Below are 25950 nucleotides of genomic sequence, written 5' to 3' on the forward strand. Positions count from 1 at the left end.
AGCCAAAAAATCTTTCCCATTTTAAAGCTGATACTAATTTATAATTTCCTTTTGTTACAGATACCCATATATGTTCCACTCCAACGAGAGGGATTTCATGGAAGATAACTCACCAGGATGAGTCACATGTTAGTATTTGCTCATTAAAATTGTACTTGAAACTATGTTTTACTGTAACAATAGCTTAGAATTTTATGACAAATTTGGTCTTAAATCAATTTCTTTTATTAAAATTTCGATTCGAATGTGGCATTTTTTAATTAGAATTGATAGTAATTGTAAATTAAGTGTCGCTGATTTAAAATTTGACATAAAACACATCACATTAATTTCAATAGCCAAAAAATCTTCCCCATTTTAAAGCTGATACTAATTTATAATTTCCTTTTGTTACAGATACCCATATATGTTCCACTCCAACGAGGGATTTCATGGAAGATAACGCACCAGGATGAGTCACATGTTAGTATTTGCTCATTAAAATTGTGCTTGAAACTAGGTTTTACTGTAACAATAGCTTAGAATTTTATGACAAATTTGTTCTTAAATCAATTTCTTTTATTAAAATTTCGATTCGAATGCAGCATTTTTTAATTAGAATTGATAGTAATTGTATATTAAGTGTCGCTGATTGAAAATTTGACTTAAAACACATCACATTAATTTCAATAGCCAAAAAATATTCCCCATTTTAAAGCTGATACTAATTTATAATTTCCTTTTGTTACAGATACCCATATATGTTCCACTCCAACGAGGGATTTCATGGAAGATAACGCACCAGGATGAGTCACATGTTAGTATTTGCTCATTAAAATTGTACTCGAAACTATGTTTTACTGTAACAATAGCTTAGAATTTTATGACAAATTTGGTCTTAAATCAATTTCTTTTATTAAAATTTCGATTCGAATGCGGCATTTTTAAATTAGAATTGATAGTAATTGTAAATTAAGTGTCGCTGATTTAAAATTTGACATAAAACACATCACATTAATTTCAATAGCCAAAAAATATTCCCCATTTGAAAGCTGATACTAATTTATAATTTCCTTTTGTTACAGATACCCATATATGTTCCACTCCAACGAGAGGGATTTCATGGAAGATAACTCACCAGGATGAGTCACATGTTAGTATTTGCTCATTAAAATTGTACTTGAAACTATGTTTTACTGTAACAATAGCTTAGAATTTTTTGACAAATTTGGTCTAAAATCAATTTCTTTTATTAAAATTTCGATTCGAATGCGGCATTTTTAAATTAGAATTGATAGTAATTGTAAATTAAGTGTCGCTGATTTAAAATTTGACATAAAACACATCACATTAATTTCAATAGCCAAAAAATCTTCCCCATTTTAAAGCTGATACTAATTTATAATTTCCTTTTGTTACAGATACCCATATATGTTCCACTCCAACGAGGGATTTCATGGAAGATAACGCACCAGGATGAGTCACATGTTAGTTTTTGCTCATTAAAATTGTACTTGAAACTATGTTTTACTGTAACAATAGCTTAGAATTTTATGACAAATTTGGTCTTAAATCAATTTCTTTTATTAAAATTTCGATTCGAATGCAGCATTTTTTAATTAGAATTGATAGTAATTGTATATTAAGTGTCGCTGATTTAAAATTTGACATGAAACACATCACATTAATTTCAATAGCCAAAAAATATTCCCCATTTTAAAGCTGATACTAATTTATAATTTCCTTTTGTTACAGATACCCATATATGTTCCACTCCAACGAGAGGGATTTCATGGAAGATAACGCACCAGGATGAGTCACATGTTAGTATTTGCTCATTAAAATTGTACTTGAAACTATGTTTTACTGTAACGATAGCTTAGAATTTTATGACAAATTTGGTCTTAAATCAATTTCTTTTATTAAAATTTCGATTCGAATGTGGCTTTTTTTAATTAGAATTGATAGTAATTGTAAATTAAGTGTTGCTGATTTAAAATTTGACATAAAACACATCACATTAATTTCAATAGCCAAAAAATCTTTCCCATTTTAAAGCTGATACTAATTTATAATTTCCTTTTGTTACAGATACCCATATATGTTCCACTCCAACGAGAGGGATTTCATGGAAGATAACTCACCAGGATGAGTCACATGTTAGTATTTGCTCATTAAAATTGTACTTGAAACTATGTTTTACTGTAACAATAGCTTAGAATTTTATGACAAATTTGGTCTTAAATCAATTTCTTTTACTAAAATTTCGATTCGAATGTGGCATTTTTTAATTAGAATTGATAGTAATTGTAAATTAAGTGTCGCTGATTTAAAATTTGACATAAAACACATCACATTAATTTCAATAGCCAAAAAATCTTCCCCATTTTAAAGCTGATACTAATTTATAATTTCCTTTTGTTACAGATACCCATATATGTTCCACTCCAACGAGGGATTTCATGGAAGATAACGCACCAGGATGAGTCACATGTTAGTATTTGCTCATTAAAATTGTGCTTGAAACTAGGTTTTACTGTAACAATAGCTTAGAATTTTATGACAAATTTGTTCTTAAATCAATTTCTTTTATTAAAATTTCGATTCGAATGCAGCATTTTTTAATTAGAATTGATAGTAATTGTATATTAAGTGTCGCTGATTGAAAATTTGACTTAAAACACATCACATTAATTTCAATAGCCAAAAAATATTCCCCATTTTAAAGCTGATACTAATTTATAATTTCCTTTTGTTACAGATACCCATATATGTTCCACTCCAACGAGGGATTTCATGGAAGATAACGCACCAGGATGAGTCACATGTTAGTATTTGCTCATTAAAATTGTACTCGAAACTATGTTTTACTGTAACAATAGCTTAGAATTTTATGACAAATTTGGTCTTAAATCAATTTCTTTTATTAAAATTTCGATTCGAATGCGGCATTTTTAAATTAGAATTGATAGTAATTGTAAATTAAGTGTCGCTGATTTAAAATTTGACATAAAACACATCACATTAATTTCAATAGCCAAAAAATATTCCCCATTTGAAAGCTGATACTAATTTATAATTTCCTTTTGTTACAGATACCCATATATGTTCCACTCCAACGAGAGGGATTTCATGGAAGATAACTCACCAGGATGAGTCACATGTTAGTATTTGCTCATTAAAATTGTACTTGAAACTATGTTTTACTGTAACAATAGCTTAGAATTTTTTGACAAATTTGGTCTAAAATCAATTTCTTTTATTAAAATTTCGATTCGAATGCGGCATTTTTAAATTAGAATTGATAGTAATTGTAAATTAAGTGTCGCTGATTTAAAATTTGACATAAAACACATCACATTAATTTCAATAGCCAAAAAATCTTCCCCATTTTAAAGCTGATACTAATTTATAATTTCCTTTTGTTACAGATACCCATATATGTTCCACTCCAACAAGGGATTTCATGGAAGATAACGCACCAGGATGAGTCACATGTTAGTTTTTGCTCATTAAAATTGTACTTGAAACTATGTTTTACTGTAACAATAGCTTAGAATTTTATGACAAATTTGTTCTTAAATCAATTTCTTTTATTAAGATTTCGATTCGAATGCAGCATTTTTTAATTAGAATTGATAGTAATTGTATATTAAGTGTCACTGATTGAAAATTTGACTTAAAACACATCACATTAATTTCAATAGCCAAAAAATATTCCCCATTTTAAAGCTGATACTTATTTATAATTTCCTTTTGTTACAGATACCCATATATGTTCCACTCCAATGAGGGATTTCATGGAAGATAACGCACCAGGATGAGTCACATGTTAGTATTTGCTCATTAAAATTGTACTCGAAACTATGTTTTACTGTAACAATAGCTTAGAATTTTATGACAAATTTGGTCTTAAATCAATTTCTTTTATTAAAATTTCGATTCGAATGCGGCATTTTTAAATTAGAATTGATAGTAATTGTAAATTAAGTGTCGCTGATTTAAAATTTGACATAAAACACATCACATTAATTTCAATAGCCAAAAAATATTCCCCATTTGAAAGCTGATACTAATTTATAATTTCCTTTTGTTACAGATACCCATATATGTTCCACTCCAACGAGAGGGATTTCATGGAAGATAACTCACCAGGATGAGTCACATGTTAGTATTTGCTCATTAAAATTGTACTTGAAACTATGTTTTACTGTAACAATAGCCTAGAATTTTATGACAAATTTGGTCTTAAATCAATTTCTTTTATTAAAATTTCGATTCGAATGCGGCATTTTTAAATTAGAATTGATAGTAATTGTAAATTAAGTGTCGCTGATTTAAAATTTGACATAAAACACATCACATTAATTTCAATAGCCAAAAAATATTCCCCATTTGAAAGCTGATACTAATTTATAATTTCCTTTTGTTACAGATACCCATATATGTTCCACTCCAACGAGAGGGATTTCATGGAAGATAACTCGCCAGGATGAGTCACATGTTAGTATTTGCTCATTAAAATTGTACTTGAAACTATGTTTTACTGTAACAATAGCTTAGAATTTTATGACAAATTTGGTCTTAAATCAATTTCTTTTATTAAAATTTCGATTCGAATGCGGCATTTTTAAATTAGAATTGATAGTAATTGTAAATTAAGTGTCGCTGATTTAAAATTTGACATAAAACACATCACATTAATTTCAATAGCCAAAAAATCTTCCCCATTTTAAAGCTGATACTAATTTATAATTTCCTTTTGTTACAGATACCCATATATGTTCCACTCCAACGAGGGATTTCATGGAAGATAACGCACCAGGATGAGTCACATGTTAGTTTTTGCTCATTAAAATTGTACTTGAAACTATGTTTTACTGTAACAATAGCTTAGAATTTTATGACAAATTTGTTCTTAAATCAATTTATTATATTAAAATTTCGATTCGAATGCGGCATTTTAAAATTAGAATTGATAGTAATTGTAAATTAAGTGTCGCTGATTTAAAATTTGACATAAAACACATCACATTAATTTCAATAGCCAAAAAATATTCCCCATTTGAAAGCTGATACTAATTTATAATTTCCTTTTGTTACAGATACCCATATATGTTCCACTCCAACGAGAGGGATTTCATGGAAGATAACTCACCAGGATGAGTCACATGTTAGTATTTGCTCATTAAAATTGTACTTGAAACTATGTTTTACTGTAACAATAGCCTAGAATTTTATGACAAATTTGGTCTTAAATCAATTTCTTTTATTAAAATTTCGATTCGAATGCGGCATTTTTAAATTAGAATTGATAGTAATTGTAAATTAAGTGTCGCTGATTTAAAATTTGACATAAAACACATCACATTAATTTCAATAGCCAAAAAATATTCCCCATTTGAAAGCTGATACTAATTTATAATTTCCTTTTGTTACAGATACCCATATATGTTCCACTCCAACGAGAGGGATTTCATGGAAGATAACTCGCCAGGATGAGTCACATGTTAGTATTTGCTCATTAAAATTGTACTTGAAACTATGTTTTACTGTAACAATAGCTTAGAATTTTATGACAAATTTGGTCTTAAATCAATTTCTTTTATTAAAATTTCGATTCGAATGCGGCATTTTTAAATTAGAATTGATAGTAATTGTAAATTAAGTGTCGCTGATTTAAAATTTGACATAAAACACATCACATTAATTTCAATAGCCAAAAAATCTTCCCCATTTTAAAGCTGATACTAATTTATAATTTCCTTTTGTTACAGATACCCATATATGTTCCACTCCAACGAGGGATTTCATGGAAGATAACGCACCAGGATGAGTCACATGTTAGTTTTTGCTCATTAAAATTGTACTTGAAACTATGTTTTACTGTAACAATAGCTTAGAATTTTATGACAAATTTGTTCTTAAATCAATTTATTATATTAAAATTTCGATTCGAATGCAGCATTTTTTAATTAGAATTGATAGTTATTGTATATTAAGTGTCGCTGATTGAAAATTTGACTTAAAACACATCACATTAATTTCAATAGCCAAAAAATATTCCCCATTTTAAAGCTGATACTAATTTATAATTTCCTTTTGTTACAGATACCCATATATGTTCCACTCCAACGAGGGATTTCATGGAAGATAACGCACCCGGATGAGTCACATGTTAGTATTTGCTCATTAAAATTGTACTCGAAACTATGTTTTACTGTAACAATAGCTTAGAATTTTATGACAAATTTGGTCTTAAATCAATTTCTTTTATTAAAATTTCGATTCGAATGCGGCATTTTTAAATTAGAATTGATAGTAATTGTAAATTAAGTGTCGCTGATTTAAAATTTGACATAAAACACATCACATTAATTTCAATAGCCAAAAAATATTCCCCATTTGAAAGCTGATACTAATTTATAATTTCCTTTTGTTACAGATACCCATATATGTTCCACTCCAACGAGAGGGATTTCATGGAAGATAACTCACCAGGATGAGTCACATGTTAGTATTTGCTCATTAAAATTGTACTTGAAACTATGTTTTACTGTAACAATAGCTTAGAATTTTATGACAAATTTGGTCTTAAATCAATTTCTTTTATTAAAATTTCGATTCGAATGCGGCATTTTTAAATTAGAATTGATAGTAATTGTAAATTAAGTGTCGCTGATTTAAAATTTGACATAAAACACATCACATTAATTTCAATAGCCAAAAAATCTTCCCCATTTTAAAGCTGATACTAATTTATAATTTCCTTTTGTTACAGATACCCATATATGTTCCACTCCAACGAGGGATTTCATGGAAGATAACGCACAAGGATGAGTCACATGTTAGTTTTTGCTCATTAAAATTGTACTTGAAACTATGTTTTACTGTAACAATAGCTTAGAATTTTATGACAAATTTGGTCTTAAATCAATTTCTTTTATTAAAATTTCGAATCGAATGCGGCATTTTTTAATTAGAATTGATAGTTATTGTAAATTAAGTGTTGCTGATTTAAAATTTGACATAAAACACATCACATTAATTTCAATAGCCAAAAAATATTCCCCATTTTAAAGCTGATACTAATTTATAATTTCCTTTTGTTACAGATACCCATATATGTTCCACTCCAACGAGAGGCATTTCATGGAAGATAACGCACCAGGATGAGTCACATGTTAGTATTTGCTCATTAAAATTGTACTTGAAACTATGTTTTACTGTAACGATAGCTTAGAATTTTATGACAAATTTGGTCTTAAATCAATTTCTTTTATTAAAATTTCGATTCGAATGCGGCATTTTTAATTAGAATTGAAAGTAATTGTAAATTAAGTGTTGCTGATTTAAAATTTGACATAAAACACATCACATTAATTTCAATAGCCAAAAAATCTTTCCCATTTGAAAGCTGATAATAAATTATAATTTCCTTTTGTTACAGATGCCCATATATGTTCCACTCCAACGAGAGGGATTTCATGGAAGATAAGGCACCAGGATGAGTCACATGTTAGTATTTGCTCATTAAAATTGTACTTGAAACTATGTTTTACTGTAACGATAGCTTAGAATTTTATGATAAATTTGGTCTTAAATCAATTTCTTTTATTAAAATTTCGATTCGAATGCGGCATTTTTTAATTAGAATTGATAGTAATTGTAAATTAAGTGTTGCTGATTTAAAATTTGACATAAAACACATCACATTAATTTCAATAGCCAAAAAATCTTTCCCATTTTAAAGCTGATACTAATTTATAATTTCCTTTTGTTACAGATACCCATATATGTTCCACTCCAACGAGAGGGATTTCATGGAAGATAACGCACCAGGATGAGTCACATGTTAGTATTTGCTCATTAAAATTGTACTTGAAACTATGTTTTACTGTAACAATAGCTTAGAATTTTATGACAAATTTGGTCTTAAATCAATTTCTTTTATTAAAATTTTGATTCGAATGCGGCATTTTTTAATTAGAATTGATAGTAATTATAAATTAAGTGTCGCTGATTTAAAATTTGACATAAAACACATCACATTAATTTCAATAGCCAAAAAATCTTCCCCATTTTAAAGCTGATACTAATTTATAATTTCCTTTTGTTACAGATACCCATATATGTTCCACTCCAACGAGGGATTTCATGGAAGATAACGCACCAGGATGAGTCACATGTTAGTTTTTGCTCATTAAAATTGTACTTGAAACTATGTTTTACTGTAACAATAGCTTAGAATTTTATGACAAATTTGGTCTTAAATCAATCTCTTTTATTAAAATTTCGATTCGAATGCGGCATTTTTTAATTAGAATTGATAGTAATTGTAAATTAAGTGTTGCTGATTGAAAATTTGACATAAAACACATCACATTAATTTCAATAGCCAAAAAATATTCCCCATTTTAAAGCTGATACTAATTTATAATTTCCTTTTGTTACAGATACCCATATATGTTCCACTCCAACGAGGGATTTCATGGAAGATAACGCACCAGGATGAGTCACATGTTAGTATTTGCTCATTAAAATTGTACTCGAAACTATGTTTTACTGTAACAATAGCTTAGAATTTTATGACAAATTTGTTCTTAAATCAATTTCTTTTATTAAAATTTCGATTCGAATGCGGCATTTTTTAATTAGAATTGATAGTAGTTGTAAATTAAGTGTCGCTGATTTAAAATTTGACATAAAACACATCACATTAATTTCAATAGCCAAAAAATATTCCCCATTTTAAAGCTGATACTAATTTATAATTTCCTTTTGTTACAGATACCCATATATGTTCCACTCCAACGAGGGATTCCATGGAAGATAACGCACCAGGATGAGTCACATGTTAGTATTTGCTCATTAAAATTGTACTCGAAACTATGTTTTACTGTAACAATAGCTTAGAATTTTATGACAAATTTGGTCTTAAATCAATTTCTTTTATTGAAATTTCGATTCGAATGTGGCTTTTTTTAATTAGAATTGATAGTAATTGTAAATTAAGTGTTGCTGATTTAAAATTTGACATAAAACACATCACATTAATTTCAATAGCCAAAAAATCTTTCCCATTTTAAAGCTGATACTAATTTATAATTTCCTTTTGTTACAGATACCCATATATGTTCCACTCCAACGAGGGATTCCATGGAAGATAACGCACCAGGATGAGTCACATGTTAGTATTTGCTCATTAAAATTGTACTCGAAACTATGTTTTACTGTAACAATAGCTTAGAATTTTATGACAAATTTGGTCTTAAATCAATTTCTTTTATTAAAATTTCGATTCGAATGCGGCATTTTTAAATTAGAATTGATAGTAATTGTAAATTAAGTGTCGCTGATTTAAAATTTGACATAAAACACATCACATTAATTTCAATAGCCAAAAAATATTCCCCATTTTAAAGCTGATACTAATTTATAATTTCCTTTTGTTACAGATACCCATATATGTTCCACTCCAACGAGGGATTCCATGGAAGATAACGCACCAGGATGAGTCACATGTTAGTATTTGCTCATTAAAATTGTACTCGAAACTATGTTTTACTGTAACAATAGCTTAGAATTTTATGACAAATTTGGTCTTAAATCAATTTCTTTTATTGAAATTTCGATTCGAATGTGGCTTTTTTTAATTAGAATTGATAGTAATTGTAAATTAAGTGTTGCTGATTTAAAATTTGACATAAAACACATCACATTAATTTCAATAGCCAAAAAATCTTTCCCATTTTAAAGCTGATACTAATTTATAATTTCCTTTTGTTACAGATACCCATATATGTTCCACTCCAACGAGAGGGATTTCATGGAAGATAACTCACCAGGATGAGTCACATGTTAGTATTTGCTCATTAAAATTGTACTTGAAACTATGTTTTACTGTAACAATAGCTTAGAATTTTATGACAAATTTGGTCTTAAATCAATTTCTTTTATTAAAATTTCGATTCGAATGCGGCATTTTTAAATTAGAATTGATAGTAATTGTAAATTAAGTGTCGCTGATTTAAAATTTGACATAAAACACATCACATTAATTTCAATAGCCAAAAAATATTCCCCATTTTAAGGCTGATACTAATTTATAATTTCCTTTTGTTACAGATACCCATATATGTTCCACTCCAACGAGGGATTTCATGGAAGATAACGCACCAGGATGAGTCACATGTTAGTATTTGCTCATTAAAATTGTACTCGAAACTATGTTTTACTGTAACAATAGCTTAGAATTTTATGACAAATTTGGTCTTAAATCAATTTCTTTTATTGAAATTTCGATTCGAATGTGGCTTTTTTTAATTAGAATTGATAGTAATTGTAAATTAAGTGTCGCTGATTTAAAATTTGACATGAAACACATCACATTAATTTCAATAGCCAAAAAATCTTTCCCATTTGAAAGCTGATAATAATTTATAATTTCCTTTTGTTACAGATACCCATATATGTTCCACTCCAACGAGAGGGATTTCATGGAAGATAACGCACCAGGATGAGTCACATGTTAGTATTTGCTCATTAAAATTGTACTTGAAACTATGTTTTACTGTAACAATAGCTTAGAATTTTATGACAAATTTGGTCTTAAATCAATTTCTTTTATTAAAATTTCGATTCGAATGCGGCATTTTTTAATTAGAATTGATAGTAATTATAAATTAAGTGTCGCTGATTTAAAATTTGACATAAAACACATCACATTAATTTCAATAGCCAAAAAATCTTCCCCATTTTAAAGCTGATACTAATTTATAATTTCCTTTTGTTACAGATACCCATATATGTTCCACTCCAACGAGGGATTTCATGGAAGATAACGCACCAGGATGAGTCCCATGTTAGTTTTTGCTCATTAAAATTGTACTTGAAACTATGTTTTACTGTAACAATAGCTTAGAATTTTATGACAAATTTGGTCTTAAATCAATTTCTTTTATTAAAATTTCGATTCGAATGCGGCATTTTTAATTAGAATTGATAGTAATTGTAAATTAAGTGTCGCTGATTTAAAATTTGACATAAAACACATCACATTAATTTCAATAGCCAAAAAATCTTTCCCATTTGAAAGCTGATAATAATTTATAATTTCCTTTTGTTACAGATACCCATATATGTTCCACTCCAACGAGAGGGATTTCATGGAAGATAATGCACCAGGATGAGTCACATGTTAGTATTTGCTCATTAAAATTGTACTTGAAACTATGTTTTACTGTAACGATAGCTTAGAATTTTATGACAAATTTGGTCTTAAATCAATTTCTTTTATTAAAATTTCGATTCGAATGCGGCATTTTTTAATTAGAATTGATAGTAATTGTAAATTAAGTGTCGCTGATTTAAAATTTGACATAAAACACATCACATTAATTTCAATAGCCAAAAAATATTCCCCATTTTAAAGCTGATACCTAATTTATAATTTCCTTTTGTTACAGATACCCATATATGTTCCACTCCAACGAGGGATTTCATGGAAGATAACGCACCAGGATGAGTCACATGTTAATATTTGCTCATTAAAATTGTACTTGAAACTATGTTTTACTGTAACAATAGCTTAGAATTTTATGACAAATTTGGTCTTAAATCAATTTCTTTTATTAAAATTTCGATTCGAATGCGGCATTTTTTAATTAGAATTGATAGTAATTGTAAATTAAGTGTCGCTGATTTAAAATTTGACATAAAACACATCACATTAATTTCAATAGCCAAAAAATATTCCCCATTTTAAAGCTGATACTAATTTATAATTTCCTTTTGTTACAGATACCCATATATGTTCCACTCCAACGAGAGGGATTTCATGGAAGATAACGCACCAGGATGAGTCACATGTTAGTTTTTGCTCATTAAAATTGTACTTGAAACAATGTTTTACTGTAACGATAGCTTAGAATTTTATGACAAATTTGGTCTTAAATCAATTTCTTTTATTAAAATTTCGATTCGAATGCACATTTTTAATTAGAATTGATAGTAATTGTAAATTAAGTGTCGCTGATTTAAAATTCGACATAAAACACATCACATTAATTTCAATAGCCAAAAATATTCCCCATTTTAAAGCTGATACTAATTTATAATTTCCTTTTGTTACAGATACCCATATATGTTCCACTCCAACGAGGGATTTCATGGAAGATAACGCACCAGGATGAGTCACATGTTAGTATTTGCTCATTAAAATTGTACTCGAAACTATGTTTTACTGTAACAATAGCTTAGAATTTTATGACAAATTTGGTCTTAAATCAATTTCTTTTATTAAAATTTCGATTCGAAGGCGGCATTTTTTAATTAGAATTGATAGTAATTGTAAATTAAGTGTCGCTGATTTAAAATTTGACATAAAACACATCACATTAATTTCAATAGCCAAAAATATTCCCCATTTTAAAGCTGATACTAATTTATAATTTCCTTTTGTTACAGATACCCATATATGTTCCACTCCAACGAGGGATTTCATGGAAGATAACGCACCAGGATGAGTCACATGTTAGTATTTGCTCATTAAAATTGTACTCGAAACTATGTTTTACTGTAACAATAGCTTAGAATTTTATGACAAATTTGGTCTTAAATCAATTTCTTTTATTAAAATTTCGATTCGAATGCGGCATTTTTTAATTAGAATTGATAGTAATTGTAAATTAAGTGTCGCTGATTTAAAATTTGACATAAAACACATCACATTAATTTCAATAGCCAAAAAATCTACCCCATTTTAAAGCTGATACTAATTTATAATTTCCTTTTGTTACAGATACCCATATATGTTCCACTCCAACGAGAGGGATTTCATGGAAGATAACGCACCAGGATGAGTCACATGTTAGTTTTTGCTCATTAAAATTGTACTTGAAACAATGTTTTACTGTAACGATAGCTTAGAATTTTATGACAAATTTGGTCTTAAATCAATTTCTTTTATTAAAATTTCGATTCGAATGCGGCATTTTTTAATTAGAATTGATAGTAATTGTAAATTAAGTGTCGCTGATTTAAAATTCGACATAAAACACATCACATTAATTTCAATAGCCAAAAATATTCCCCATTTTAAAGCTGATACTAATTTATAATTTCCTTTTGTTACAGATACCCATATATGTTCCACTCCAACGAGGGATTTCATGGAAGATAACGCACCAGGATGAGTCACATGTTAGTATTTGCTCATTAAAATTGTACTCGAAACTATGTTTTACTGTAACAATAGCTTAGAATTTTATGACAAATTTGGTCTTAAATCAATTTCTTTTATTAAGATTTCGATTCGAATGCGGCATTTTTTAATTAGAATTGATAGTAATTGTAAATTAAGTGTCGCTGATTTAAAATTTGACATAAAACACATCACATTAATTTCAATAGCCAAAAAATATTCCCCATTTTAAAGCTGATATTAATTTATAATTTCCTTTTGTTACAGATACCCATATATGTTCCACTCCAACGAGGGATTTCATGGAAGATAACGCACCAGGATGAGTCACATGTTAGTATTTGCTCATTAAAATTGTTTCGAAACTATGTTTTACTGTAACAATAGCTAAGAATTTTATGACAAATTTGGTCTTAAATCAATTTCTTTTATTAAAATTTCGATTCGAATGCGGCATTTTTTAATTAGAATTGATAGTAATTGTAAATTAAGTGTCGCTGATTTAAAATTTGACATAAAACACATCACATTAATTTCAATAGCCAAAAAATATTTCCCCATTTTAAAGCTGATACTAATTTATTATGAATTTCCTTTTGTTACAGATACCCATATATGTTCCACTCCAACGAGGGATTTCATGGAAGATAACCCACCAGGATGAGTCACATGTTAGTATTTGCTCATTAAAATTGTACTCGAAACTATGTTTTACTGTAACAATAGCTTAGAATTTTATGACAAATTTGGTCTTAAATCAATTTCTTTTATTAAAATTTCGATTCGAATGCGGCATTTTTTAATTAGAATTGATAGTAATTGTAAATTAAGTGTCGCTGATTTAAAATTTGACATAAAACACATCACATTAATTTCAATAGCCAAAAAATCTACCCCATTTTAAAGCTGATACTAATTTATAATTTCCTTTTGTTACAGATACCCATATATGTTCCACTCCAACGAGAGGGATTTCATGGAAGATAACGCACCAGGATGAGTCACATGTTAGTATTTGCTCATTAAAATTGTACTTGAAACTATGTTTTACTGTAACAATAGCTTAGAATTTTATGACAAATTTGGTCTTAAATCAATTTCTTTTATTAAAATTTCGATTCGAATGCGGCATTTTTTAATTAGAATTGATAGTAATTGTAAATTAAGTGTCGCTGATTTAAAATTTGACATAAAACACATCACATTAATTTCAATAGCCAAAAAATATTCCCCATTTTAAAGCTGATACTAATTTATAATTTCCTTTTGTTACAGATACCCATATATGTTCCACTCCAACGAGAGGGATTTCATGGAAGATAACGCACCAGGATGAGTCACATGTTAGTATTTGCTCATTAAAATTGTACTCGAAACTATGTTTTACTGTAACAATAGCTTAGAATTTTATGACAAATTTGGTCTTAAATCAATTTCTTTTATTAAAATTTCGATTCGAAGGCGGCATTTTTTAATTAGAATTGATAGTAATTGTAAATTAAGTGTCGCTGATTTAAAATTTGACATAAAACACATCACATTAATTTCAATAGCCAAAAATATTCCCCATTTTAAAGCTGATACTAATTTATAATTTCCTTTTGTTACAGATACCCATATATGTTCCACTCCAACGAGGGATTTCATGGAAGATAACGCACCAGGATGAGTCACATGTTAGTATTTGCTCATTAAAATTGTACTCGAAACTATGTTTTACTGTAACAATAGCTTAGAATTTTATGACAAATTTGGTCTTAAATCAATTTCTTTTATTAAAATTTCGATTCGAATGCGGCATTTTTTAATTAGAATTGATAGTAATTGTAAATTAAGTGTCGCTGATTTAAAATTTGACATAAAACACATCACATTAATTTCAATAGCCAAAAAATCTACCCCATTTTAAAGCTGATACTAATTTATAATTTCCTTTTGTTACAGATACCCATATATGTTCCACTCCAACGAGAGGGATTTCATGGAAGATAACGCACCAGGATGAGTCACATGTTAGTTTTTGCTCATTAAAATTGTACTTGAAACAATGTTTTACTGTAACGATAGCTTAGAATTTTATGACAAATTTGGTCTTAAATCAATTTCTTTTATTAAAATTTCGATTCGAATGCGGCATTTTTTAATTAGAATTGATAGTAATTGTAAATTAAGTGTCGCTGATTTAAAATTCGACATAAAACACATCACATTAATTTCAATAGCCAAAAATATTCCCCATTTTAAAGCTGATACTAATTTATAATTTCCTTTTGTTACAGATACCCATATATGTTCCACTCCAACGAGGGATTTCATGGAAGATAACGCACCAGGATGAGTCACATGTTAGTATTTGCTCATTAAAATTGTACTCGAAACTATGTTTTACTGTAACAATAGCTTAGAATTTTATGACAAATTTGGTCTTAAATCAATTTCTTTTATTAAGATTTCGATTCGAATGCGGCATTTTTTAATTAGAATTGATAGTAATTGTAAATTAAGTGTCGCTGATTTAAAATTTGACATAAAACACATCACATTAATTTCAATAGCCAAAAAATATTCCCCATTTTAAAGCTGATATTAATTTATAATTTCCTTTTGTTACAGATACCCATATATGTTCCACTCCAACGAGGGATTTCATGGAAGATAACGCACCAGGATGAGTCACATGTTAGTATTTGCTCATTAAAATTGTTTCGAAACTATGTTTTACTGTAACAATAGCTAAGAATTTTATGACAAATTTGGTCTTAAATCAATTTCTTTTATTAAAATTTCGATTCGAATGCGGCATTTTTTAATTAGAATTGATAGTAATTGTAAATTAAGTGTCGCTGATTTAAAATTTGACATAAAACACATCACATTAATTTCAATAGCCAAAAAATATTTCCCCATTTTAAAGCTGATACTAATTTATTATGAATTTCCTTTTGTTACAGATACCCATATATGTTCCACTCCAACGAGGGATTTCATGGAAGATAACCCACCAGGATGAGTCACATGTTAGTATTTGCTCATTAAAATTGTACTCGAAACTATGTTTTACTGTAACAATAGCTTAGAATTTTATGACAAATTTGGTCTTAAATCAATTTCTTTTATTAAAATTTCGATTCGAATGCGGCATTTTTTAATTAGAATTGATAGTAATTGTAAATTAAGTGTCGCTGATTTAAAATTTGACATAAAACACATCACATTAATTTCAATAGCCAAAAAATCTACCCCATTTTAAAGCTGATACTAATTTATAATTTCCTTTTGTTACAGATACCCATATATGTTCCACTCCAACGAGAGGGATTTCATGGAAGATAACGCACCAGGATGAGTCACATGTTAGTATTTGCTCATTAAAATTGTACTTGAAACTATGTTTTACTGTAACAATAGCTTAGAATTTTATGACAAATTTGGTCTTAAATCAATTTCTTTTATTAAAATTTCGATTCGAATGCGGCATTTTTTAATTAGAATTGATAGTAATTGTAAATTAAGTGTCGCTGATTTAAAATTTGACATAAAACACATCACATTAATTTCAATAGCCAAAAAATATTCCCCATTTTAAAGCTGATACTAATTTATAATTTCCTTTTGTTACAGATACCCATATATGTTCCACTCCAACGAGAGGGATTTCATGGAAGATAACGCACCAGGATGAGTCACATGTTAGTATTTGCTCATTAAAATTGTACTCGAAACTATGTTTTACTGTAACAATAGCTTAGAATTTTATGACAAATTTGGTCTTAAATCAATTTCTTTTATTAAAATTTCGATTCGAAGGCGGCATTTTTTAATTAGAATTGATAGTAATTGTAAATTAAGTGTCGCTGATTTAAAATTTGACATAAAACACATCACATTAATTTCAATAGCCAAAAATATTCCCCATTTTAAAGCTGATACTAATTTATAATTTCCTTTTGTTACAGATACCCATATATGTTCCACTCCAACGAGGGATTTCATGGAAGATAACGCACCAGGATGAGTCACATGTTAGTATTTGCTCATTAAAATTGTACTCGAAACTATGTTTTACTGTAACAATAGCTTAGAATTTTATGACAAATTTGGTCTTAAATCAATTTCTTTTATTAAAATTTCGATTCGAATGCGGCATTTTTTAATTAGAATTGATAGTAATTGTAAATTAAGTGTCGCTGATTTAAAATTTGACATAAAACACATCACATTAATTTCAATAGCCAAAAAATCTACCCCATTTTAAAGCTGATACTAATTTATAATTTCCTTTTGTTACAGATACCCATATATGTTCCACTCCAACGAGAGGGATTTCATGGAAGATAACGCACCAGGATGAGTCACATGTTAGTTTTTGCTCATTAAAATTGTACTTGAAACAATGTTTTACTGTAACGATAGCTTAGAATTTTATGACAAATTTGGTCTTAAATCAATTTCTTTTATTAAAATTTCGATTCGAATGCGGCATTTTTTAATTAGAATTGATAGTAATTGTAAATTAAGTGTCGCTGATTTAAAATTTGACATAAAACACATCACATTAATTTCAATAGCCAAAAATATTCCCCATTTTAAAGCTGATACTAATTTATAATTTCCTTTTGTTACAGATACCCATATATGTTCCACTCCAACGAGGGATTTCATGGAAGATAACGCACCAGGATGAGTCACATGTTAGTATTTGCTCATTAAAATTGTACTCGAAACTATGTTTTACTGTAACAATAGCTTAGAATTTTATGACAAATTTGGTCTTAAATCAATTTCTTTTATTAAGATTTCGATTCGAATGCGGCATTTTTTAATTAGAATTGATAGTAATTGTAAATTAAGTGTCGCTGATTTAAAATTTGACATAAAACACATCACATTAATTTCAATAGCCAAAAAATATTCCCCATTTTAAAGCTGATATTAATTTATAATTTCCTTTTGTTACAGATACCCATATATGTTCCACTCCAACGAGGGATTTCATGGAAGATAACGCACCAGGATGAGTCACATGTTAGTATTTGCTCATTAAAATTGTTTCGAAACTATGTTTTACTGTAACAATAGCTAAGAATTTTATGACAAATTTGGTCTTAAATCAATTTCTTTTATTAAAATTTCGATTCGAATGCGGCATTTTTTAATTAGAATTGATAGTAATTGTAAATTAAGTGTCGCTGATTTAAAATTTGACATAAAACACATCACATTAATTTCAATAGCCAAAAAATATTTCCCCATTTTAAAGCTGATACTAATTTATTATGAATTTCCTTTTGTTACAGATACCCATATATGTTCCACTCCAACGAGGGATTTCATGGAAGATAACCCACCAGGATGAGTCACATGTTAGTATTTGCTCATTAAAATTGTACTCGAAACTATGTTTTACTGTAACAATAGCTTAGAATTTTATGACAAATTTGGTCTTAAATCAATTTCTTTTATTAAAATTTCGATTCGAATGCGGCATTTTTTAATTAGAATTGATAGTAATTGTAAATTAAGTGTCGCTGATTTAAAATTTGACATAAAACACATCACATTAATTTCAATAGCCAAAAAATCTACCCCATTTTAAAGCTGATACTAATTTATAATTTCCTTTTGTTACAGATACCCATATATGTTCCACTCCAACGAGAGGGATTTCATGGAAGATAACGCACCAGGATGAGTCACATGTTAGTATTTGCTCATTAAAATTGTACTTGAAACTATGTTTTACTGTAACAATAGCTTAGAATTTTATGACAAATTTGGTCTTAAATCAATTTCTTTTATTAAAATTTCGATTCGAATGCGGCATTTTTTAATTAGAATTGATAGTAATTGTAAATTAAGTGTCGCTGATTTAAAATTTGACATAAAACACATCACATTAATTTCAATAGCCAAAAAATATTCCCCATTTTAAAGCTGATACTAATTTATAATTTCCTTTTGTTACAGATACCCATATATGTTCCACTCCAACGAGAGGGATTACATGGAAGATAACGCACCAGGATGAGTCACATGTTAGTATTTGCTCATTAAAATTGTTTCGAAACTATGTTTTACTGTAACAATAGCTTAGAATTTTATGACAAATTTGGTCTTCAATCAATTTCTTTTATTAAAATTTTGATTTGAATGCGGCATTTTTTAATTAGAATTGATAGTAATTGTAAATTAAGTGTCGCTGATTTAAAATTTGACATAAAACACATCACATTAATTGCAATAGCCAAAAAATATTCCCCATTTTAAAGCTGATACTAATTTATAATTTCCTTTTGTTACAGATACCCATATATGTTCCACTCCAACGAGGGATTTCATGGAAGATAACCCACCAGGATGAGTCACATGTTAGTATTTGCTCATTAAAATTGTACTTGAAACAATGTTTTACTGTAACAATAGCTTAGAATTTTATGACAAATTTGGTCTTAAATCAATTTCTTTTATTAAAATTTCAATTCGAATGCGGCATTTTTTAATTAGAATTGATAGTAATTGTAAATTAAGTGTCGCTGATTTAAAAATTTGACATAAAACACATCACATTAATTTCAATAGCCAAAAAATATTCCCCATTTTAAAGCTGATACTAATTTATAATTTCCTTTTGTTACAGATACCCATATATGTTCCACTCCAACGAGAGGGATTTCATGGAAGATAACGCACCAGGATGAGTCACATGTTAGTATTTGCTCATTAAAATTGTACTTGAAACTATGTTTTACTGTAACAATAGCTTAAAATTTTATGACAAATTTGATCTTAAATCAATTTCTTTTATTAAAATTTCGATTTCGAAGGCGGCATTTTTAAATTAGGATTGATAGTAATTGTAAATTAAGTGTCGCTGATTTAAAATTGACATAAAACACATCACATTAATTTCAATAGCCAAAAAATCTTCCCCATTTTAAAGCTGATACTAATTTATAATTTCCTTTTGTTACAGATACCCATATATGTTCCACTCCAACGAGAGGGATTTCATGGAAGATAACGCACCAGGATGAGTCACATGTTAGTATTTGCTCATTAAAATTGTACTTGAAACTATGTTTTACTGTAACAATAGCTTAGAATTTTATGACAAATTTGGTCTTAAATCAATTTCTTTTATTAAAATTTCGATTTCGAATGCGGCATTTTTTAATTAGGATTGATAGTAATTGTAAATTAAGTGTCGCTGATTTAAAATTGACATAAAACACATCACATTAATTTCAATAGCCAAAAAATCTTCCCCATTTTAAAGCTGATACTAATTTATAATTTCCTTTTGTTACAGATACCCATATATGTTCCACTCCAACGAGAGGGATTTCATGGAAGATAACGCACCAGGATGAGTCACATGTTAGTATTTGCTCATTAAAATTGTACTTGAAACTATGTTTTACTGTAACAATAGCTTAGAATTTTATGACAAATTTGGTCTTAAATCAATTTCTTTTATTAAAATTTCGATTCGAATGCAGCATTTTTTAATTAGAATTGATAGTAATTGTAAATTAAGTGTCACTGATTTAAAATTTGACAAAAAACACATCACATTAATTTCAATAGCCAAAATATATTCCCCATTTTAAAGCTGATACTAATTTATAATTTCCTTTTGTTACAGATACCCATATATGTTCCACTCCAACGAGGGATTTCATGGAAGATAACGCACCAGGATGAGTCACATGTTAGTATTTGCTCATTAAAATTGTACTTGAAACTATGTTTTACTGTAACAATAGCTTAGAATTTTATGACAAAGGAGTATGTTCGATAAGGTCCTAAAATGGCCCCCCTTTTTAGCGTAGATTTCAAATTCGGATTTATTTACCAATATCACGATAAATTATAGCTAATACATTGACTAGATAGGATATAAGCCATTTTATTGAAAATTTCACGTTTCTGCGTTTCATTATGACGTCACAAGTTGTACTCATATTGATTTTTCACGAAAACATCAATGAAAATGGGTAAATTTCCATAGATTATTGGACAGGAAACATAGAGCGCATACGTCGACAACAAAGATCTTTTACAATAATGTTTGTGAAGACATTTCACATGTCTTATTTGAATATTAAGCTTGTCGACGCCTGCGCTCTATGTTTCCTGGTCCTTTATTTGGTTGAAATCCAGCTGATTTTGTCAAATTTCACAAAAATCCCTTATCTTGACCTTTTTGGGATGTAAAAATCAACGTGTTAGAATTAAACTTTGACAAAAACAGTTCTGTTTAACTTTCTCACATGTCTTTAAGGCAACTTCAAGCATTTATTGTCTTGTAACTATAAACTTTATAGTTGGGGCCAAATATGGCCCTTACCGAACTTACTCCTTTGGTCTTAAATCAATTTCTTTTATTAAAATTTCGATTCGAATGCGGCATTTTTTAATTCGAATTGATAGTAATTGTAAATAAAGTGTCGCTGATTTAAAATTTGACATAAAACACATCACATTAATTTCAATAGCCAAAAAATATTCCCCATTTTAAAGCTGATACTAATTTATAATTTCCTTTTGTTACAGATCCCCATATATGTTCCACTCCAACGAGAGGGATTTCATGGAAAATAACGCACCAGGATGAGTCACATGTTAGTATTTGCTCATTGAAATTGTACTTGAAACTATGTTTTACTGTAACAATAGCTTAGAATTTTATGACAAATTTGGTCTTAAATCAATTTCTTTTATTAAAATTGATTCGAATGCGGCATTTTTTTAATTAGAATTGATAGTAATTGTAAATTAAGTGTCGCTGATTTAAAATTTGACATAAAACACATCACATTAATTTCAATAGCCAAAAAATATTCCCCATTTTAAAGCTGATACTAATTGATAATTTCCTTTTGTTACAGATACCCATATATGTTCCACTCCAACGAGAGGGATTTCATGGGAGATAACGCACCAGGATGAGTCACATGTTAGTATTTGCTCATTAAAATTGTACTTGAAACTATGTTTTACTGTAACAATAGCTTAGAATTTTATGACAAATTTGATCTTAAATCAATTTCTTTTATTAAAATTTCGATTCGAATGCGGCATTTTTTAATTAGAATTGATAGTAATTGTAAATTAAGTGTCACTGATTTAAAATTTGACAAAAAACACATCACATTAATTTCAATAGCCAAAAAATATTCCCCATTTTAAAGCTGATACTAATTTATAATTTCCTTTTGTTACAGATACCCATATATGTTCCACTCCAAAGAGGGATTTCATGGAAGATAACGCACCAGGATGAGTCACATGTTAGTATTTGCTCATTAAAATTGTACTTGAAACTATGTTTTACTGTAACAATAGCTTAGAATTTTATGACAAATTTGGTCTTAAATCAATTTCTTTTATTAAAATTTCGATTCGAATACGGCATTTTTTAATTAGAATTGATAGTAATTGTAAATAAAGTGTCGCTGATTTAAAAATTTGACATAAAACACATCACATTAATTTCAATAGCCAAAAAATATTCCCCATTTAAAATTGAAAATTTCGATTCGGACGCATTAAATTTCTAAAATGTTGTTTTCCACTTTTTTCGAGCCTGCAACTTTTGTAGAAAGCTCAACATAGGGATAGTGATTCGGCGGCGGTGGCGTTCTTTTTATAAGTAATTGGCATGGTTGATCTGACCTTGACCTCATTTTCATGGTTCATTGATCAATGTTTCGTTTTCTTGGTTAATGTTGAGTTTATGTGACAGTTGTAATAAAGTTTTATATTTAATAATATCAATGATTAGTAAAGAAGGCAAGACATTTCAGCGTGTGCAGTCTTGTTTTATAGTGATCTGGAATGAAAATATGTTTTGACCTGGAATGACGGCTCCAAAAAAAATAATTATATTTTGAATTAGTCTAAATATTTCTTTTATTCAAATTTATAATCTGATGTAGTATATTTTAACAAAAATGTGTTGTAATTGTTAACATACTTTTGTCAAAATATGAATTTGACATAAAATACCTGCGACTTTTATTTTATAATTGATTTTAAGAACCAATAGTCTATCCAAAGCTGATGCTAATTCATAAAGATTGTGTTTGTTACAGATACAGCCTACATATGTTGTGCTACTGGACAATGGAGATTGTTTCATGGTAGATGGATCCCACATCAGGATGTTTAGCATGTATGTATTTGATATTTATAACTGTACTTTAAACTATGTCTATATGTGTGGGAAAACAAATATCAGTTTTCCCCAGAACAACAGCTAAAATAAGAATTTATTACAAATTGGTTTAAAATTTCTTTTATTCAAATGTATACTGTTATGTAGTATGTTTTAACCAGAAGGTATAGAATTGTCTATATACTTGTCTCCAAATGAGGATTTTAAAGAAAAATGCATCATATTAATTTTGAATAAATTGCAACTATCAATTTTTTCTATTTAAAGCTATTACTAATTTAGAATTTATTTTTTTAACAGATACATTCTAAATATGTTATACTCCTAGACAATGAAGATGCTTACATGGTATACAACACTTGAGGATTATTGACATGTATGTATTTGGCTATTGTAATTGTACTTTTAACTATTATAATAATTATGTGTTTGGTAATGAAAATCAGTTTTTCCATGGAACAGCTTGAAATTTAATAACAAATTGGTCTTACATTTCTTTTTTCCAATATTTACTATAGTAAGGTTTATTTCAATAAGAATGTAAAGTTAGTGTTAATATGCTTGTCTCAAATTTAGGATTTGACATAAAATATGCGCCACTATAATCTCTGAATTGAATGAACAGCAAATATTCTTTAATTAAAAATACCAATTTAAAACTTTTTTTTTGTTACAGATGCAGCCTATATATGTTACTCCTCGCCAATGAAGATAGTTTCATTGTAGATAGTGCATTAGGATACGTCACGGATACACCACATGTAAGTATTTCTCTTTAAACTATGTTTCTATTTGTCAGGTATTAAAAATAAATTTTCAGTAAGTAATACCAGATTGAAACTATATAACAAATTGGTCTAAAACTATTTTTATTTTTTAATAAGAATATACAGTAATTGCAAATACAAATTTCCAATTTAGGATTTGACTTAAAACATGCATGCATCACATTGATTTTTGAATTGATTTACAAAAGCAAATCGTCTTGATTTTGAAACTGCAACAAATTTATAATTTTTGTTTCTGTTGCAGATGCAGCCTAAATATGTTGGCACTCCTTTACCATGAAAGATGCTTACATTGTAGTTTAACACATTAGAATGAGTTACATGTAGGTATTTGGTCATTTCAATTGTTCTGAAATAATAAAACAAAAGTTTTTCCAGGAACAACAGTTTAATTTGAAACTTTATTACAAATTGGTCCTACATTTCTTTTATTAAATTATTTACTGTAATGATGTATATTTTAATAAGAATGCTCAGTGATAGTAAAACTACTTTGTCTAGTCTCTAATTTCAGAATTGGCATTAAACATGCATCACATTAAGGAAGCTGGCTTGTCATGTTTTAGATTTTTAGTCAGATTTTCGGAATCCTCTGGTTTTATCCATTTGAATGCCTTGATAAAATTTGCCCGGTGACCCCCATTTTTCTTTTTGTTAATCTTTTATATGTATAATGATAAGCCATCTGTAAAAATCTTATAAAATTTTAATTACTTTTTAACAGTTTTTGAGAACTTCAACTTGTCAATGATAAAGCTATGAAAAGTCGAGCGAGAATATTTCCTGCCAAAATTTCAATGGCTTTTATCTCAAAAACAAGCACGGTGACCTATATATTTTTTTTGCTCTTTGGATTCATTTATTAATCCCCTATCTATATAAACTAGTGTTTTGAAAAGTTAATTACTTTGAAACTGAGAAGCGAACTCCCTTAATTTCTTAAGTGGTTTGGAACTGGAAATAGTCTTTTTTAAAACTGAAATTAAATTATGCAAGTTTTTTGTTTTTGTTACAGATACAGCCTCAATATGTAACACTCCTATACCATGAAAGATGCTTCTATTGTAGAAAGCACATTAGGAAAAGTTGCATGTAAGTATTTGTTCATAACAATATTTCTCAAAAATATGTCTACGTTTATTAGTTAATAAAACAATTTTTGCTGGAAACAATAAACTGAGCTTAGTCCTGGTATCTATGATGAGTTTATTTACATGTAGGTATTTGAGGGCACTGAAGTAAGCTTTATAATAGACATTGGTCTTAAATTTTTCTTTCATTCAGATTTATTCATGTGAAGTATATTTTTATCAGAATGTATAGAGATTGTTAAAAATATACCTGTCTCCAATTTAGGATTTAACATAAAACATCCATCACATTAATTTCCAAATTGTTTTTGTTACAGATTCAACTTAAACAGATGATGTTTCAGTCGTAGCAGGTGCAGTTAGGCAGCCAAACATGTTGAACTGATTGTTGTGATGAGACAGTTTATTGCTTTGGGAAATCTAATAATATTGTTTATAGATTTAGATAATAAAATTCTGTAATGTTCATAATATCATATGATAATTTGTTAAGTGCCCTCAATATGTCTTCAACGAAATATTAACATGCACAATTGAGGATGCACTGTAAAAAAATCTTCAATATTCTTATTTTTAAAAGTAGGTTCTGATTGTCAATTTTATAAGATATGTACATATTTACCTGAATTTATTTTTAAGGTAATTGGAACAATATGACTATTAAGATTGTTTGAAATTCATGTTGAGTTTCAATCATTTCTGTTCAAA

At 28.5% G+C, this 25950-nt stretch overlaps 3 long non-coding RNA genes across 9 annotated transcripts; all 3 read left to right on the forward strand.

Moving 5' to 3' along the window:
- Nucleotides 1–1703: 1703 nt before the first annotated feature.
- LOC139491610 (uncharacterized) lies at nt 1704–25869 on the forward strand. Of its 7 annotated transcripts, XR_011656585.1 has the most exons (13): nt 1704–1802; nt 7430–7497; nt 7766–7833; nt 10442–10509; nt 11111–11178; nt 20157–20224; nt 20493–20560; nt 23281–23360; nt 23664–23739; nt 24040–24124; nt 24396–24474; nt 25167–25243; nt 25560–25869. It is a non-coding gene; the product is annotated as an uncharacterized lncRNA (long non-coding RNA). The 7 variants fall into 7 exon arrangements; XR_011656586.1 differs by lacking the exons at nt 1704–1802; nt 7430–7497; nt 7766–7833 and having other exon boundaries at nt 10432–10509; nt 24396–24478; XR_011656583.1 differs by lacking the exons at nt 1704–1802; nt 7430–7497; nt 7766–7833 and having other exon boundaries at nt 10432–10509.
- LOC139492514 (uncharacterized) lies at nt 14096–15311 on the forward strand. Its single transcript, XR_011656871.1, has 3 exons — nt 14096–14190; nt 14459–14526; nt 15128–15311. It is a non-coding gene; the product is annotated as an uncharacterized lncRNA (long non-coding RNA).
- LOC139491611 (uncharacterized) lies at nt 18788–19908 on the forward strand. The gene is made up of 3 exons (XR_011656590.1): nt 18788–18882; nt 19151–19218; nt 19821–19908. It is a non-coding gene; the product is annotated as an uncharacterized lncRNA (long non-coding RNA).
- Nucleotides 25870–25950: the final 81 nt, after the last annotated feature.

This window comes from Mytilus edulis, chromosome 10 (genome assembly GCF_963676685.1).
Source record: "Mytilus edulis chromosome 10, xbMytEdul2.2, whole genome shotgun sequence".
Lineage (NCBI taxonomy): Eukaryota > Metazoa > Mollusca > Bivalvia > Mytilida > Mytilidae > Mytilus > Mytilus edulis.